Genomic DNA, 17,027 nt, shown 5'->3' with positions numbered 1-17,027 from the left:
GGTAGTCGAGCAGCGTGCACGTGCTACCTGATCGAACGAACGAACGAACGAACGAACGAACGAAAGAAGAAACGAACGGTGATCTTTAGATCAAGCAAGATCTGCACGTTGTCCTTTATCATCCCCTCATCATCAACCCATTTCACTCCAATCCATTCCTACCACGATCCAATCGTTTCGATCCGGGTTCTCGGTGACGATATTAAATGAATTTGTGTTACGAATATGAATCGTGTATTTTAAAGAAACTTGGCCCTTTCCATTTCATTCGAATGTTTTTATATCATTGACAAATTTTCTAATAGAAGAAAAAACAGTGTCTCGGAAAACAATAAGGAGCCTCGGTTTGTGGTTTGTTTTTTTTTTTGTTTACTTTGAAAATTTGTCAAAGATAAGGGAAAGGAAGTTTAATTTCGGGTCGACTAATTGTGTCACTTGGAATTCTATGTCTTTTGACATTAATTGAGAATTAATATGACCAGATGTATTGAATGAACGAATACGAAGCCGACTGTATCCGCGAGGAAGGATCGGCATCTAATTGGTAAGTATTTATTGCTGCTTATTTTTAAACACGTTTATAGACAGTTAAGATTGGACAACGTTTACGTTTTCTCTAAAACGTCGAAGAAAAAAAACGGAATAGACTACCGGTTATATTGCTAATATACTGCTTGAAAGTATTCAACGGTAAGATACACAAAAAGTAGGAACAAAATTGACAGGGGAAGGTGTAAACGTCGATGATTCATAAATCCGCGATGATATATTATATATTCTTATTCTATAATATTCAAATTTCATATCATATTTCACAATAGTACAGATAACACATCTATAAATATATATAATTATTATTATTTTTTGTTTCAAATCAAATTCAAACCGATCATACTTAATGAAATTATTCGTATCGAATTTTTGTACAATACGAATGACGTTCGAAAAAGGCAAATTATTTATATATTAACTAATTTGAATATATCAAGCGAATAAATCGCAACCGAAAGTACATATTTTGTAATTAACAACAAACGTTTTCGCGTTAACCGTGAAATTATTAAATGTAGAATTATAAATATAGAAAACGTTATAAATGATTATACGTTTTAAATTGTACTGCACGTGCGACTACTCTCTAATTAACAGAGTTAAAAGGTTAAGGGCCCGACGGTACGATTTCGAGACACAGTACCCTCAATATTAGTGAACTTTCGCCGAGTAACATCAAATGTTCTCGAGTAATCATCGTCATCATTATCATCATTATCATCGACAACGATCGTTTCACGTTAATAAAACTAATAATAAAGATATAATAAATCAGTAGTTATAAAAACACATTTTAATTAATCTCATTATTTCTTCTTTCGAAAAAAAAGAAAAACTTTCTCGGAAAAGATTAATTCTAAAAGTTTTTCAAGAAACAATAATTAAACGAAAGAAGAACGATACGAGTTGATTCGATTCGATTCGATTCGTTTCGTTTCGTTTCGAATCGCAGGTTTTCACGTTTATCCTCTTAAACTCTGATAATTGGAATCGTCTAGTGGGATCGGTCCGAGTAATACTTGGGATCGTAATAGAGAATAGAATAGAATAGAATAGAATAGAATAGAATAGAAGGGAGGAAAACAAAAAGAAATAGAAATAGAAGTATAAGAAGAAGAAGAAGAAGAAGAATTATTGCTATTAGTCCGAAGGCGAGAAGTAGGCGAGTGGTTAGAGACAAAAGGAGTGTAACCCACTTTACGTTAGATGGTTCGTAATAGAGAATCATAGACAATGACAACGACAACGATGACTATGACGACGTTTGTTTAACTAGAACGGTCCACTGGCGCGATTTAACCAAACGAACATTTCCACTTTTTCTCATTAAACTCGAATCAATCGAACAACAACAGATCAACCGAATATATATATATATATATATATATCTTTTTTTTTCCAATACATTATTCTGTAAAATATTATCCGGGTTTCCCATCTTCCCCCCCTCCTCCCCCAAGATAATATCTGCAACAAAATAACCGTGTAAACTAGGTCGAATTGCAAACCTATTCCGAAATGAACGAATCCGTTTACGATCCTATCCGTTCCCACTTTCACTGATTAGTTGCTCGACTACTACTACTACTATTGCTACTACTACTACTATTGCTACTACTACTACTACTACTACTATCAACCCCCTATCGTATTACTTATACCTTTTTATTTTACTGCTACACGATCATTGAAAACGATTTACAATTAAATTACCGGCCAATTATTATTTCTTTCCTTTCTTTCAAATTGATTTTCTTTTTTAGACAATTCACGGATATAAACTAATCGATCATTTTTTTCTATGATCAATTAATGAACATTCGTATAGATATTTAGATATATTAATCAATCATATGATACATAATTCTTTTGACAAATATTATTATTCTCTATGTTGGATAGTCGAAAGAAAAGAAAGAAAAGGTGGAGGGAATGAATTGGACGACGATGATGATGATAATGATGATGATGATGATGATGATGATGATGAGTAAGAGTTTCGAGCATCGCTATTCCGCTCCAGATTTCGTAACGCGGACGTGCCGATTCGGAACAAATTAGAGACGCTTTTGTTCGCGATGGATTTGGGTCTTTCTTTCTCTCTCTCTCTCACACACATACACACACACACACACACACATACTCGTGAAATCCGTTAGACCGTCTCACCGTCGTCACGGTCCCCGGGCCATAAAAGATTTGTCCTCTATAAAAGGAACGATCATGATCAAGGACGACCAATAGGACTTACTTTTTTTTTTTGTTGGATTCTATCCCAAAAACCAACCGATCGAAATTAATTGAAGAATTTTAACTAACTCACCCGATCGCGTACGGTATCGATTTTGATCTCCTTTCCTCCACTTAACTCCCACCCCTATTCCCACCCCCCCCACCTAGACTCCTTTTTCTCACGTGGATGTATGGAAGAACCGTTTATAGTATTTTCAGTATGTCATATTCTATTCGATCGTTAATTCTGAAATGATCAGAATTATTCTTTCTATTTTCTCTTGTATTTGCAATTGAATAATATTTTGTTTCTAAGTAAATAACCTTTCATTTTTGTCTCAATAGAATGATTTATTAATTAAGCATCGTTTTATCGTGTCTTTTTACTCTCCTTTTTATACAGATACGAATGATTCTTCTTTTTTTTTTTTGAGAACATTTTCTAACATCTGTTAGAATCTCTTTTTATCGAATCAATGGTACACGGTTCTTGTTTTTTTTTTTCCCGAACGGATCATCCATTCGTTTACATTCGTAATCCAACAACGTGACTAGATCTTTGACTAAATAATTGTAATTAATAAAAAAAGAAAGAGAGAATGAGAGAGAGAGAAAAAAAAGAAACAGATTGGTAAGCAGTGACATAGTTTGATTTAAATCTAATAGAGAGCAAGTGAAAATTTGAAACGTGCTTGATAAACGAACACGGTGCAACGTGTTAGTTATTTAGAGCCAAAAGACGATGTCTCTTTCTTTTCACTTGGCAAAAAGACAGATAGTAATCGTCGAATAACTATAAATGTTAATAATTATTCACGATGATTTGTAAACACCTTAAATTCAACGATACTTTTATTTTCTTCGATTTAACGTTAATATTCACGCAATGCAACTTACATCGAAGGAATATACCTTATAAAAAAAAAAATATATATATATATATATTATATATGAAAAATTGAAGGGGGGAAAAAAATAAAATTGTCGGATAAAAATAATCAACGTTTCCGGGATCAATGTCATCGAGAGAAATTTTCTTTCAAGACAAGCGGTTCTTTTTTACTATCACGATGCTCATCTCTACAACGATCTCTCTTCTTCTTCTCCGATACGACGAATAGGAACTCCTATTTTTCTAAGGAAATGAAAGCATTTTTAAACAACTTTCTCTCATAAAAACGTAAATTCTGAGAATCCTTAAACATTTTTCTTATAGAAATTCGATATTCGTTTCAATGAATTCATATCTATCATGCAAATGTTTTATTCCATTTATGAATACAAATTCAAACGTATTTTTATTATATTTCTTGGATTTCACGATCGATCGATAAATCGTGAAAATTTTTCGATATAAAATTCTGACGTTATTGTTAAGTACAACGAAATAAATCGTAAATTTATGAAATTTATTCGGGATAACTTTAACGCGAAATCGTTTAATAATACCCTCGAACAATTCTTATGTTTTTTTATAACCCATTAAGTTATTTCTAAAATTGAACGACAATTAACGAATAGTATGAAATAACAATCGTTGTATGCAAAGATCGTTAATTAATTGCATCAACGTTAAATGATGTTGTACCATTCGATATCTACTATCTAATTATCTTAATTAATTTGATCGTTTTACAACATGTTAAAGATAAAATGCGAATGTGTAAAAAAAAAAAACGATTTTGATCGTTTCGAACGTCGTTTTTAACGTCGACTATTATTTATTGGGCCAATAATTTTTAAATAAAGTCTCGATGCGAACAAAGTTCTTTTCCAATTTAATTTACGTCGTAAAACGATGGAATGGAAATGAGACGAACCTTGGATATGACTTACGAGCTTCTTATTCGCTCGTAATCGTGTGTACGTATATTAAAAAAAAAAAAAAAAAGTAGAGGCGTTTTGTTCTAATCATAAAAGAGAAAGGAGTTAAGAAAGTACTTCCCACGATCTCGATTGAATATAATACTCGGTGTGTCGTAGCGATACAGTGATTAATATGAAAGTCGTGACGGATCACATACAGTGTTTCATTTAATAACTTCAATGTAATACGTTAGCTACGAGAAAGTAACCTATGAAAATGGTCTGATAAAATCACTCGTATAGAATAATAAACGAATGTGATTATGTATCGTATTGAAAGAAAAATAAAAAAATATTATATAAATAATTCGAATTATTTCTTTCGATTAAATTTATCGACGAAATTCGTGCCGATTTCACAAATGAAATTTTCCATTTGATTTATAAATAAATAAAAAAAAAAGCACACAAAATATCAATTGATTCAGAACAAATGATTGTGTATTATTATAGTATATCTCGTTTACACAATTTCTAACATGGACAAAAATAAAATAAAACGGAAACGCGTAACGAAGTAAGTAGGATCGTAGATTCTAGAAATGGTAAAAGAGACGAGGAAGAAGAATAAGAAGAAGAAGATATTTTTCCTTCGGCGAGAAAATGTGTTTACGTACGTATAACGTTGTGTATTCGATGGGTGCCTTTTAAAACAGGCTTTCTCGGCGCCATTAAAATGCGTCGTACGTCGGTGGAAACACCCTTTTCAGCGTGTCACATGGCACATAACCACCATAAATTTCATCGGGTCCAACAGGATGCTCTAAATGGCGAACGTTGAGATTTCTACCGGTACAAAACGGTCACCAGTTAGAATCCAACCTTGCCAATCATCGATTCTAATCTTCAATATCTCTCTGACTCCCCCAATGATCTTGACACAGAGAGAGAGAGAGAGAGAGAGAGAGAAAGAAAAACGAGAAAAAAAAGGAAAAAGAAAAATAGGGAAGACTTAATCTTTCTTTCTCATTTCTCGATGGGTTTTTTTTGTGCCCCCGCCCCGCCCCGCCACAACCCTCCGCCTCCTCCTCTCCCCACCTCCTCGTATCTTCTTTTTATCGTTTCATCGCCCACGGCGTTCACTTATCGACCTTCTTACGAGAGATCCGACTTTTCCGTATGTTGTCCTCGATCTGTAAAACGATACGTATACGTAAGAAATTATTTTACGAGTTTCTTTCTGTTAGAATTAATCAAAAGTTCCTAGGTCTTCTTTTTTTTCTTTTATTAATATTTCCAAAGTAATTATTACAAAAATAATCAATCCCATTATACAGTTTAAAAGTAAAGTTTCACTGCAATTAAATTCAACCGATGAACTTTTGTTTCATCTTTAACCTTTTGAGTGCCACGTATCTTTGCTGTCCAAAAATACCAAGCGCCGTGATAGCGCTTGTCTTATTCTCTTTCCAAAAGTACCAAAAAGCGCTATTGCGCTGTTTTCAGTTTTATAAAGTAGCTGTAATTGTTTCAATTCAGTGTTGATCTGTCATATTTCTGAGCATAAGTACAGATTCATCAGCGTCTTTAAATAATGTAAGAATATAATTTAAATATTTATTGCATATATAAAAGGTATGTACAGTAAGAGTAAAGTCGCGCATCGACAGAAACCGAGCGTGTCGCGGTTATCGGTTTCGCAGCCTAGAGCGCTGGCACTGTTCGAGGGACAGAGGAGAAACGCAAAATCGCTCCGTGGCACTCAAACGATTAATCATTTCTTTATCGAAAATTTTCATTATGGTTAATGCATGATAATAATGGGAAAATAAAATTAAAGGAAAAAAATAAAAAAATAAAAACAAATGTTACGTATCATCGTGATCGGTATATTTTATCGATTCGAAATTTATATATAATTGAAATCTTTGTGTAATGGTTTTTGTTTTTGTTCAGTGGGATACTTTGAAAGAAAGATAAATAAAGAAAGAAAGGAAGGAAAAGGAAGGATAGGTCAAGGTAGATGGCACGTGCTCGATAAAGTCTTCGCATTGAACGCGAGACATCACGTGAGTTTCATACGTCGTGACGAATGTCAAAGTACTTTTGTCAAAGAGAACACACACAACATGTGATTTCGAAGAAGGGGCAAAAAATCAGAAAGAAATATTCTTTATCGGAGCTTTTATCAACTCGAGTTTTCACTTTGACGTTGCAAATATTCGAAATAAACCAAATGGGATAATCGTTATCTTTCCATTATCTTCGCAAGTGTATTTTTCTATTATAAATATAATCGTTGTTTGTATTCAAATATTTAAACGAACGAAGATATTTAATGCTTCATTTACTCGAAAATCTTCATTGGTGTTTCTTCATTTACAACTTATTAGGATATGATACATTTTTTTTAACAAGTTATTTTAAATTATACAGGCATAAAAAAATGAATTAAATATAACAGTTTAGTCAAAATATTATTATACGAGTAAACAAAAAATTAATACGAATGTATTACAATGATTTGAGATTTGAAGTAGAAATTGGCTTATTTCATAGATAAAATTTTACACAAATGAGTGTATATTTCATAGATTTTTTAACTATTTCAAAAGGAATCCTCTATGATTATTACGGAAAACAAAAAGAAATGAACTTTTCGAACGACACGCAAAGTTTTCACTAGAGTCAATGGGAATAAGGATGATCACGCGAGACGAAATCTCATTACTGCTGGATAAAATATCTTTTCGTCGAAGAGAAATCGACAAAGTTCAGTTCGCGGATATTATTTAACCCCCTCCCCCCTCCGAAAGGTTATTTCTACAATTTTTAACGTAGAATCTAAATTTTCTCACGAATCTTTCTCTCACAAGGTATTTATTATCGTCAAGTTGTTTAGTCTCGATAATAATTTTGCTGCATGTACTTAAACATGATTCTAATCATCTATTCTTATTTCTAAAATAGAAACTTTCTTCGGTATATAAAAAGAAAAAAGGAAAAAAAGAAACAGGAACGAAATCGAGGAAAATTTACAAATTGATCGAAATTTAAAATAGCCTAGGCATAGAAAAAAAAAAAAATAAAAAACTAAAGAAAAAAGAAAGCGTGTCGCGTTTATCTCGAAAATATTTTTTAAACAAAATTAATCCTTGAAATATCTAAAAGAGAATTCGTAATGAGAAATGGTGAATCACACTGGTCGTGTGTCATGCACGGAAAGCACGTTGAGAGTTCACGCTGACTATTTCTCTCTCTTTCATTCTTACGTTCGGCAGATAACTTTCACTGACTCCGAAACGGTTTTCTTCTTCTTCTTCTTCTTCTTCTTCTTCTTCTCCTTCTTCTTCTTCTTCTTCTTCTTCTTCTTCTTCGTGATGTCGATCGCGAGTGAGTTAAAATGACGCGAGGATATCGAGAAAGAAGCGAAAGCTGACAAATGTACTGAGCTGGCAAAACGGAAATTTCATGCAATTAAAATTGATCTTCATAAAGGAAAACGCGTCTGTCTGTCTGTCTGTCTGTCTACGTTGTGCTTGGTAACATCCGTTCATCCTTTCGTTACGATGCATTTAAATAACCAACGAGAGTACGTTAACAAACGTTATATGTATATACACGTGTACATACACATGTACGAATGAATATACATACGTGTAATTAATTTAAACACAAAGTTTAATTATTATATCGATATAACGTGCTTCGGAAACTGGTTTTTATTTATTTTTATTGATTCAAGATTCTTCACTACTGGTTCAAACTAGGAACCATTTTTATTTGTATCCTTTATTTCGTTTTTTTCTTTTTCTTTTCATTTTATTTTTAACAGATTATCTTACACGACGGATATAAATCTTGCGGTCAATCTTTTAATTCTATTTTATTAGAGGAAGAGACAGTCTGTCGGGTCATTAAATTTATTCTAATAATTCTTATTTTCATTTTGTTCAAAGCCAATTTGAATAATCCTTCTTTAAGCAAAAGAAAAGATAATTTATATTAGAAATAAAATCAAATCGAGTGATCAGATGGTATGCATCATCGAAACAAATTGAAGTATCTGATAATAATAATAATAATAATACAGTAAAACGACACGAATAAATATGCCGTCTACTTTTCCTTATTTTCTTTTACTTTCACGATCCGTGAGTAGTAGTAGTAGTAGTAGTACTCGTCATTAGTATCTACAAATAGACGGTTTAATCGAATTATTCGAATAAAAATAAAAAATAAAAAAACATAAATATCCGATTATTTATTTATTTATTTGCGGGATAAATCTATTAACAAAAAAATGTGCAAAAGAGATCGGGTAAAAAAAAAAAGAAGAATAATAAAAATAATCCTAGAAAATGTAGAGACAATAATATTTTAACATTATCTCAAATATACATATACATATTTAAACTTTCATACTCTTCAAAATGAAAATCATGAGTAAGTTTATAAATCGTCGTAGAAAGAGAGAACGAACGAAACGAACGCACGAAATAAACGAACGAACGAACGAAAGAACGTTAAAATCGGCTCAGCTTCTGCTCCGTATCCGTTTATCCGGGTATTTCATTAATCAACGTCGCACAATAGAGGCGGCTTTAATTGCACCTGCCCGACGACTAATTAAAGAAAATCAGCATCGTAGGCGATAAGATCATCTAAACGGAACTAACGAGCCACATGCCTAAGAGTGGCTCGATTCTAATGGGAGTTAGCGAAGCCGTTCGTCTATTTTCTTCTTCTTCTTCTTCTATTTTTATTTTTACTTCTACATCTACTTTTTTTAACTTACATACGAGATAGATTTTAATCTCGATGACGGTGAGTTTCGTCAAGCATATATAACGACACAACTAGTGTCCATTCAACGCCGATAATGACGACTGTTACGAGACCTTATTTTCCTCTCTTTTTTTCTCTTTCTCTTTCTTTTTCTCTCTCTGTTTAATCTTTGTACTCATAATTCAGTACTTTCACCAAATTAACCCTGAGTAGATACGACACGCTCATATTAGATAGGGCTGCTTCCAACTAGCAAACTCTCCTTTTACTTTTAAAACTATTGTAGAATATGAAAACAACAACGTGTTTCTAAATAATCTTTTGATAATACATGTTCACCACGCTGTTCTCATTAAACCTATTTAAAATTATCTTCGCGTTGGAGAGAACGCAATTAGTTTTTATTATTTAAAAAAAGGAGAAAATAAATAAATAAATAAATAAAAATAAATTGCCGGAAGTAAGCAGACAGACAGACTCCCTCCGCCCCTATTCCCCCCCCCAAACCGAAGTTACAAATTTTCTTATTCTTTTCCTAGTATAATATAATTCGTTCGTTACGTGACCAGATGAGAATCGTACGACACAACTTCCACGTGTTATTTGTAATTGTACGCTAAAAAAAAAAAAGAAATAAAAAAGAATAATACGTAATATTGTAACACCGTGTAGAATTGTAGTAAAAAAAATAACCGTTCGTATTTCATTTATCATCGATGAATTAATGATAGTACACACACATAGGTATATAATATCTTAATCCATTTTGTAAAAGATTTTGTAGTTAAGACGAGATAAAAAAGAAAATCGAGAGCTTGAAAGATTGGATGAAATAATTGCGTGATAATCCAAAGTTGTCTCGCGTGTCTCATCGTTAACGTAGTTAGAAACGAGACCATTTCGAAAGTGATCTCCTTGCTCTATCTCCCGTACGTTGACTTCTATCTTCATTGACAGTGACGAATAGGAGGAGTAGTCCGGTGGATGACTTCTACTTCGAATAAGAACCTTCCCAAAACTCTGATTCAACCGTAATCATTCATATAAGTTTTGTTTTTTCTACCCAATCCTTTTGGCCGAGCCGAGATCGTCGACTTATTACGGGACCGTTTTATGTTACGACAGGGATCGGTATAATATAAAAAGTAACCACGATCAAATATTTTTCACTCATACTGCATAGAATTTAAATCATCGTGATGATGCATCATCGTAAGGATGCATCATAGGGATGCATCATCGGACACATGTGTGTATGTCTGCGTGTGTATGTGTTTTTATTTCTTTTTTTTATTCAACCCCAATGACAATGAACTTTTTGAACGTTCTTCTTCCGCATTACAAGATCATTCTTGAAAGTCTTATTTTATTATCGAACTTATAAGAAGAATAAGAATAAGAAGAAGAAGAAGAATAAAAGGTAGAAGAAACAGAAGGTGGTGTACACCTATGGACGCGATATTCTGATAAATATTGACCAGCCTTGGTGCTTCCTCGAGCACGCTCCAACCTACATGCTACGTCCACGGTCACGATTCTCGATGCACCCAACATGTTCTTCTATTGTCATTCTTAAAGCACAATGCTAACGACGGGAGGTTTGCTAGCTAGCTATGCTGTCTCTCGACCTTTTAAAACGGTCCGGGATAAAACCCCTCTAGGGTATAACGGACTATTTTGCGAATATTTTCAAACATTCGAACGAACCCGAAATAACGAAATTACTTTATGCTTATTATTATTACTATTTTTAAGAGTAGATATGACAACAAATATAAACTAATACTTTTCGAACGATAATCTCTCTGAAACGAGACTTGTCGAACTTATCCACTTTACTAAACCCCCCCCTTCCCACCCCCTTCGAACATATATTATGGCAATTCTATTCGTATATTAATATAATAATATCTATTCTATAATATTCTAATAATATACTATTGGTATATTATATAATATTATCGCAATTCTATTTCGTTATTATAAATTCATAAACGTACTATACTTATAATTTTGTCAAAATAATATTATTAGAGTGAACCAAAAGTTTGTGAGTTTATTGCGTTGTTCCATCATAATGCAATTTTGTTGAAGTCAATAAAATTACTTTATATACAAGTGAAATGTTAATAATAAATTGTTAATACTACCAAAATTTACTCGAACCTGATATAGGGACGCGAATTCGAAAATGTTTCTTTGAAACAATCCCCAAGGATTCTCATTCTTCGATAAACCGATATTGCTGAAATGAAATAAGACAAAAATTCTGTCGATCATAGGAATCTTTTGTAAGAACAAAGAAGAAAAGAAAAAGAAGAAGAACTTAGTCGGAAGCAATTAGACTTGCCAAGTCGAAAATCTCTCTCTCTCTCTCTCTTTCTCTTTCTTTCTCTTTCTCTTTCTTTCTCTTTCTCTATTTTTCATTCTTTTGCTCTTTCTGTTTAGCTCTTAAAACGTGAGTTATTAACTCGATGGCATAGGACGTATATGCGAGTCGGTAATTGCTCGTTCGGTAGAACGTTTATCTCGAGTGGAGAGCTAGTTTACTCTCTTTACTTCTCCTACTTCGTAGTCGTAGTCATAGTCCCTCCTTAGACTTTCGTTGAGTAAGATTGGTAAGAGTAAAACGTAATGTTAGGAGACATCGATTAACGGTAACTGTAAACGACTTTAAACTCCCCCGGTCACTTGTATTAACTCGTGTACGGTATAGTAAAACTTATAGTTGTACCTGTGTTATTTCAACTTAAATTGCCACACACACATATATATATATATATATATATATACATTACATAAGTATTCAATTTTCAAAATCATTAATCTGATAAGAAAAACAAAAATAAGCAAAGTAACAAAATTAATGTATCAATGATACCACCTTCATATTTTCCTATAATTATTTATATTATTATTTATTTCGTCAAATTCGATGACAAAAATCATGTTGGTTAGTTTTATTTTTATTTTTATAACGTTGTATTCTTTTACGCATACTCCTATGGAATTCCCTCATTGGATTCGATCCAAATCGAGAATACTTGTAGGAAAAACAATTGTTTCTTTTGTTCCTTTTTCTATTCTCCTTTCCTCGAATAACACATCTCTATTGTATATAGAAAGGAATTAGGTTGAAAGTCCTAAAAAAATTATTGAAAAAAAAAAAATACACATTAGTTTTTCCCATGAATCATCGTTTCTTCCCTTACCCGCTTTCCTCAATGAATTCCATCAGTATTTTCTCTTTCGATCTAACACAAGAGAAAGAGAGAGCGAGAGGGGGAGAAAAGGAGAAAGAGGGAGGGGGATGGGGAGGGGGGGTCTAGAAGGGGAAAAAAATAATCGACAGATAAAAGATTATACTCGAAGAAGTATACTTTCACTCGATTAGACGGACATGTCTTTAAAAAAATTCGTCGGATAAAAAGGCCACGTACGACGACGACGACGACGACGAGGAGAAGGGGAGGGAGAAGAGGGGGATGAGAAAGAGGAGGAAAAACAAGCCTGTCGAAGGACGAAGGACGACGACGACGACGACGACGAGGACGAGGACGGTGTGTGGATCCTCTTATATTTTTTTGTGGGCTAAACCGAACGAGAGTAAGATTTAATTCGCGATAGGGCCCAACTCGGAATGAGAATACTGTACCAAAGGAAGGCATCGTAATCACTCGGACACGTTGATGTATTGTGCCCCGGAGCTTAACTCGTGTACTCGCCGCGTTAATTACGGGGTCCGCGTCTCCGTAAAGTCTGCCTTTGGGTGCTCATTGAAATTTGGCCCGTGAATACATGTAAGAAAAAAAGGGGGTGGGGTGGGGGGTTTAATCCCCCCCCCTCCTTTCTAGAAAATGAAATCACGATCTTACCTAAATTCGGTTCGAGTAGACAGAGAGTTATAAGAGAGAAAGAACGATAAAGATTGAGGATGCTCTTTTTGTTCGTTTTTTATATAATTTATTTTTTATTAATTTTTTCTTTTTTCGTTTTTTTTTTTAAATATAAATTTTAAAAAATGCATCGAAGAGGGAGACACTTAATTAATCTTTACGAGGTAAAGATAATCTTTCCGTAAAACGGGTTTTTGCCTTCTTCGACTACACCAACAGTGTGAGAGAGAGAGAGAGAGAGAGATTATGCGAGAGGAGAATATGATTTGTATAGGAAAATCTCGCGCGCGTTTATGGGACGAACGTGGTACGGTACACTCGTTGGTTGCAATACTAAATACGTAAGCACGGTCACGGTATGTACGAGTTGGCTTAAGACTATTATCGGTACGAACCCGGTCGGTGACCGGGTACACTATCGCGATATGATTATGATCTTTTATTATAAAACGAACGAGAAAAACGAAATAGGCTGACTTCAGTTACGCGATAACAGAAATTGAAGAAGTATTAAAAGTTCAGTTATTATTATTATTATAAATATTATTATTGTTATTATTATTAAATTTAATAATGAGTTGATCTTAAGATCGTCAAATTATCAAAATCATCGAGAAATTATCGGAACGTGGATTAAGGGTACAAATATTTCTCACGGTTTAATGTTTACGCTCACTTCTTAGAAACTCGAACGAAATTTTCGCGTTAATTAAACGTCAAACTCGATAGTTTCCGCTCGACAATTTGCTCGACGATCCTATTTAATTTTAGACATTTCCGATAACGAGATAATTCGGATAATTGTATTAATCTTTAGATATTTTTCTAGATATTTTTGTTTGGTATACCCAAAAAATAATTTCGTGCAAAATCACGCGCTTTGTTTGGGAACTTATTTTTCTTTATGTTCGAGGTGTTAGAAACTAATTTTTCTTTTGTTTTTTCTTACATAATAATGGATAAGTGAAGAATGATTATTATAGTAAGATCTATAATTTTAAAGAGTCATGCGAGAAGACGGAAAATACTGTGTCATTACGTGTGCCGTTCTCTTTCTTTTAAAACTAGGGATCCGCTAACATTCCTACATTCATCGATAGATCGATGATCGTATCGTAATATCTCGCTTTTCTCTTTTTCCTTGTTTTTTTCGATATTACTGTTAATCCTTTTTTCGTCGTAAAAAACTTACACTGCAACATCAAAAGTTCCGAACCCTCTTTACGTAAATTCAATACAATCGAGATATCCCATTTGCAAAACAATCAAAGTATAAAATCGAATACTTTTCACGTTGCCGTGATCTTCCTTCGTTGTAAGAAAAATGAAAACAAAAAAAAAAACAAAAAAAAAAGATAAAAAAAAATTAATCGAAACACTTTCATCTTTCTAATTTTGTTCTAAAAGTACAGTATAATGTTTAAGATTTTATTATATCTATTAATAGAGAAGAAAAAGTAAAATCAGACGTGTTTCAGTAGAAAAAAGATAGAAAGAAAGAAAGAAAGAATGGAAGAAAAAGAAAAAGAAAAATCAAGTTCGAGGTAGTACTTTACCCAGCATGGTTTCGAGAGCGTCCGTTCAATGAACGATCCTTCTCCAACGAACTCTTCCAACCGTAGCCTCACACTCGACTACAAAGTCAATACCAATGTTTACTCGGTAAATATCGTACGAAAAATAAGAAGGCAAATCGATCTCTTTGCACGAGTATCCATTTTTTTGTATCTCTCCTCGATAATCGGAAAATCGTTGTGTGCGATGATAAATAAAGAGATTGATGATTGTAACCAATAATCCAATAATTGTTCATTTCTTTCCGTGTTTCATATATAAATCAAATTCAAATAATTTCATATATAATAAATAATATATTAAAATTATTCGTCGTAACATATATATATAAATACCAAATTTAATATATTAACATTTTTTTTTAATATTAAAATAATTCGTCGTAACATATAAATATCAAATTTATATGTTAACATTTTTTTCATATTAAATTTATACCACACAATTATATACAATTGATTTGAATCAATTAATATATATATATATATATATATATATTCGTATCTGTTAATATCAATCCTATTTGTAAGATAATTATTTAACGAGTGAAATATAAATTATCATTATTATTTAGATGTTGTAACAACACTAAGACCAGTTAATTAATCGATCAGACTAAAACAGTCGCATTTGCAATTCACTATAGTAATGATTACAATCATAGCTACACTTACGATCTCTGTCTCTGTCTCTCTCTCTCTCTCTCTTACTCTTTCTTTTTGCGTTTCCATCTACGCGAGTTGCTCGTTTGTTCGTGTAAGAGCAGTCCCATCTTCAAGCTGCACTTCCGTTAATTGCACCAAAGTGGAACTAGAGAAGAGCACGTGCCAGGATCGTTTTAGAAACATCGCCTTTCCGCTTAATCAACACGCTACCCTTTTACTATACTAAAGTGGAACCGATTTCATTTTAGACGACTAGATACTTCCAATTTTTTTCTTTCTTTTCATAATACATCAAATAATCGTTATTTGATAAATCCAATTAATCGTAGAAATTAATTTGAATAATTTCCATAATAATTATATTTATTCTTAGACGTAACAATAATCGTATTTAATTATTTATCGTCATAATGATTTTGTGATCACATTATCTTATAATATTAAATTATAAATCTATATTAGAAAGATAATTTCTGATTCGAATAACCGAGGATATTTCAAAGGAATTAATGAATGTTTTAAAAAAAGAAAACTCGAAATACCCGAGTAAGTAAACACTTTGCGATCTGAATACCAAGTAGTCGAAATTTACATGTTATCCTTGAGAAAAATATTTGCGAAGATAGAGATTTTCTACCTAATGTCCTAATTTACTTCTTCGTAACATGAAAGAAAAAAAAAAAGAAAGATCTCTCTCGATATAGTATCAAAAAAAAAAAAAAATAAAAAAATAAAAGAAAATATTGTATCTTAAGAATTATCGAATAGTTACAGAAAGAGAAAGAGACTATAGAATGCAATTCTAAATTTGTTACTTTGGAACTACGTAAAAACGTTCGGCACTGAACTTCCGAGAGACGATAATTCGTGTTAATTTTACAGTTATTTTCCACCTTCTTCCTTTTTATTTCTTTTTTTATTTCTTTTTATAGCGCCACACAACCGGCGAGTTAGAAAAGGCTTAACTCAGTGTTGCCTCTTAGTAGACTCGGTTAATTAAAACAAATGAATAAACATTAGGTAAAAGACCCCGTTGCTCGTGCGTATTGCAACGCTTATATATACTTTGTGTTTCTATCTTGATTTCTCTCCTCTGCTCGTCGCCGTATTAAGGAATCGTATAAGTCGTTGATATCGTCGATTGCAAACGACGACGACTACGACGACGACGACGACGACGACGACGACGAGAAGGATGCAACCAAGGATTTTGCATCACAACCATTAATCGAAGATCTCGAAGAGTTGTCGAATTTACGAGGGACACGTGGAATTGCATTCTAAACGGTATTTATCTCCTCGAATCGATCTTTCTTTTTTTACCCCTCAAACCTCCCCCTACATCCCACATCACCCCCACCCCACCCCATCCGACCCCCTTTGACTTCCCGAATTCTCTTATCTCTTATTTTCGAGGTCCGGTTTATTTTTCGATCTTTTTTCGTATTATAACCATTCTCCCAAGAGTAAGATCTTCTTAAGAGTTTTCGCTAAAAGGGGGAGGAGATGGGGG

The 17,027-nt window shown here is 33.1% G+C and overlaps 1 protein-coding gene across 1 annotated transcript in view; it reads left to right on the top strand.

Annotated features, from left to right (window-relative positions):
* The window catches only part of LOC122520852 (serine proteinase stubble-like), a 40,954-nt gene continuing 23,927 nt past the window's right edge, over positions 1-17,027 (top strand). Inside the window, exon 1 of the mRNA XM_043641158.1 lies at positions 1-544. The gene's annotated coding sequence lies outside the window, so the exon portion shown is untranslated. The remainder of the gene's footprint in view (positions 545-17,027) is intronic.

This window comes from Polistes fuscatus, unplaced genomic scaffold, assembly GCF_010416935.1.
Source record: "Polistes fuscatus isolate 324 unplaced genomic scaffold, CU_Pfus_HIC Scaffold4, whole genome shotgun sequence".
Taxonomy (NCBI): domain Eukaryota; kingdom Metazoa; phylum Arthropoda; class Insecta; order Hymenoptera; family Vespidae; genus Polistes; species Polistes fuscatus.
The sequence above is the reverse complement of the archived record's forward strand: the minus strand, read 5'-3'. Positions and strand labels throughout refer to the sequence as shown.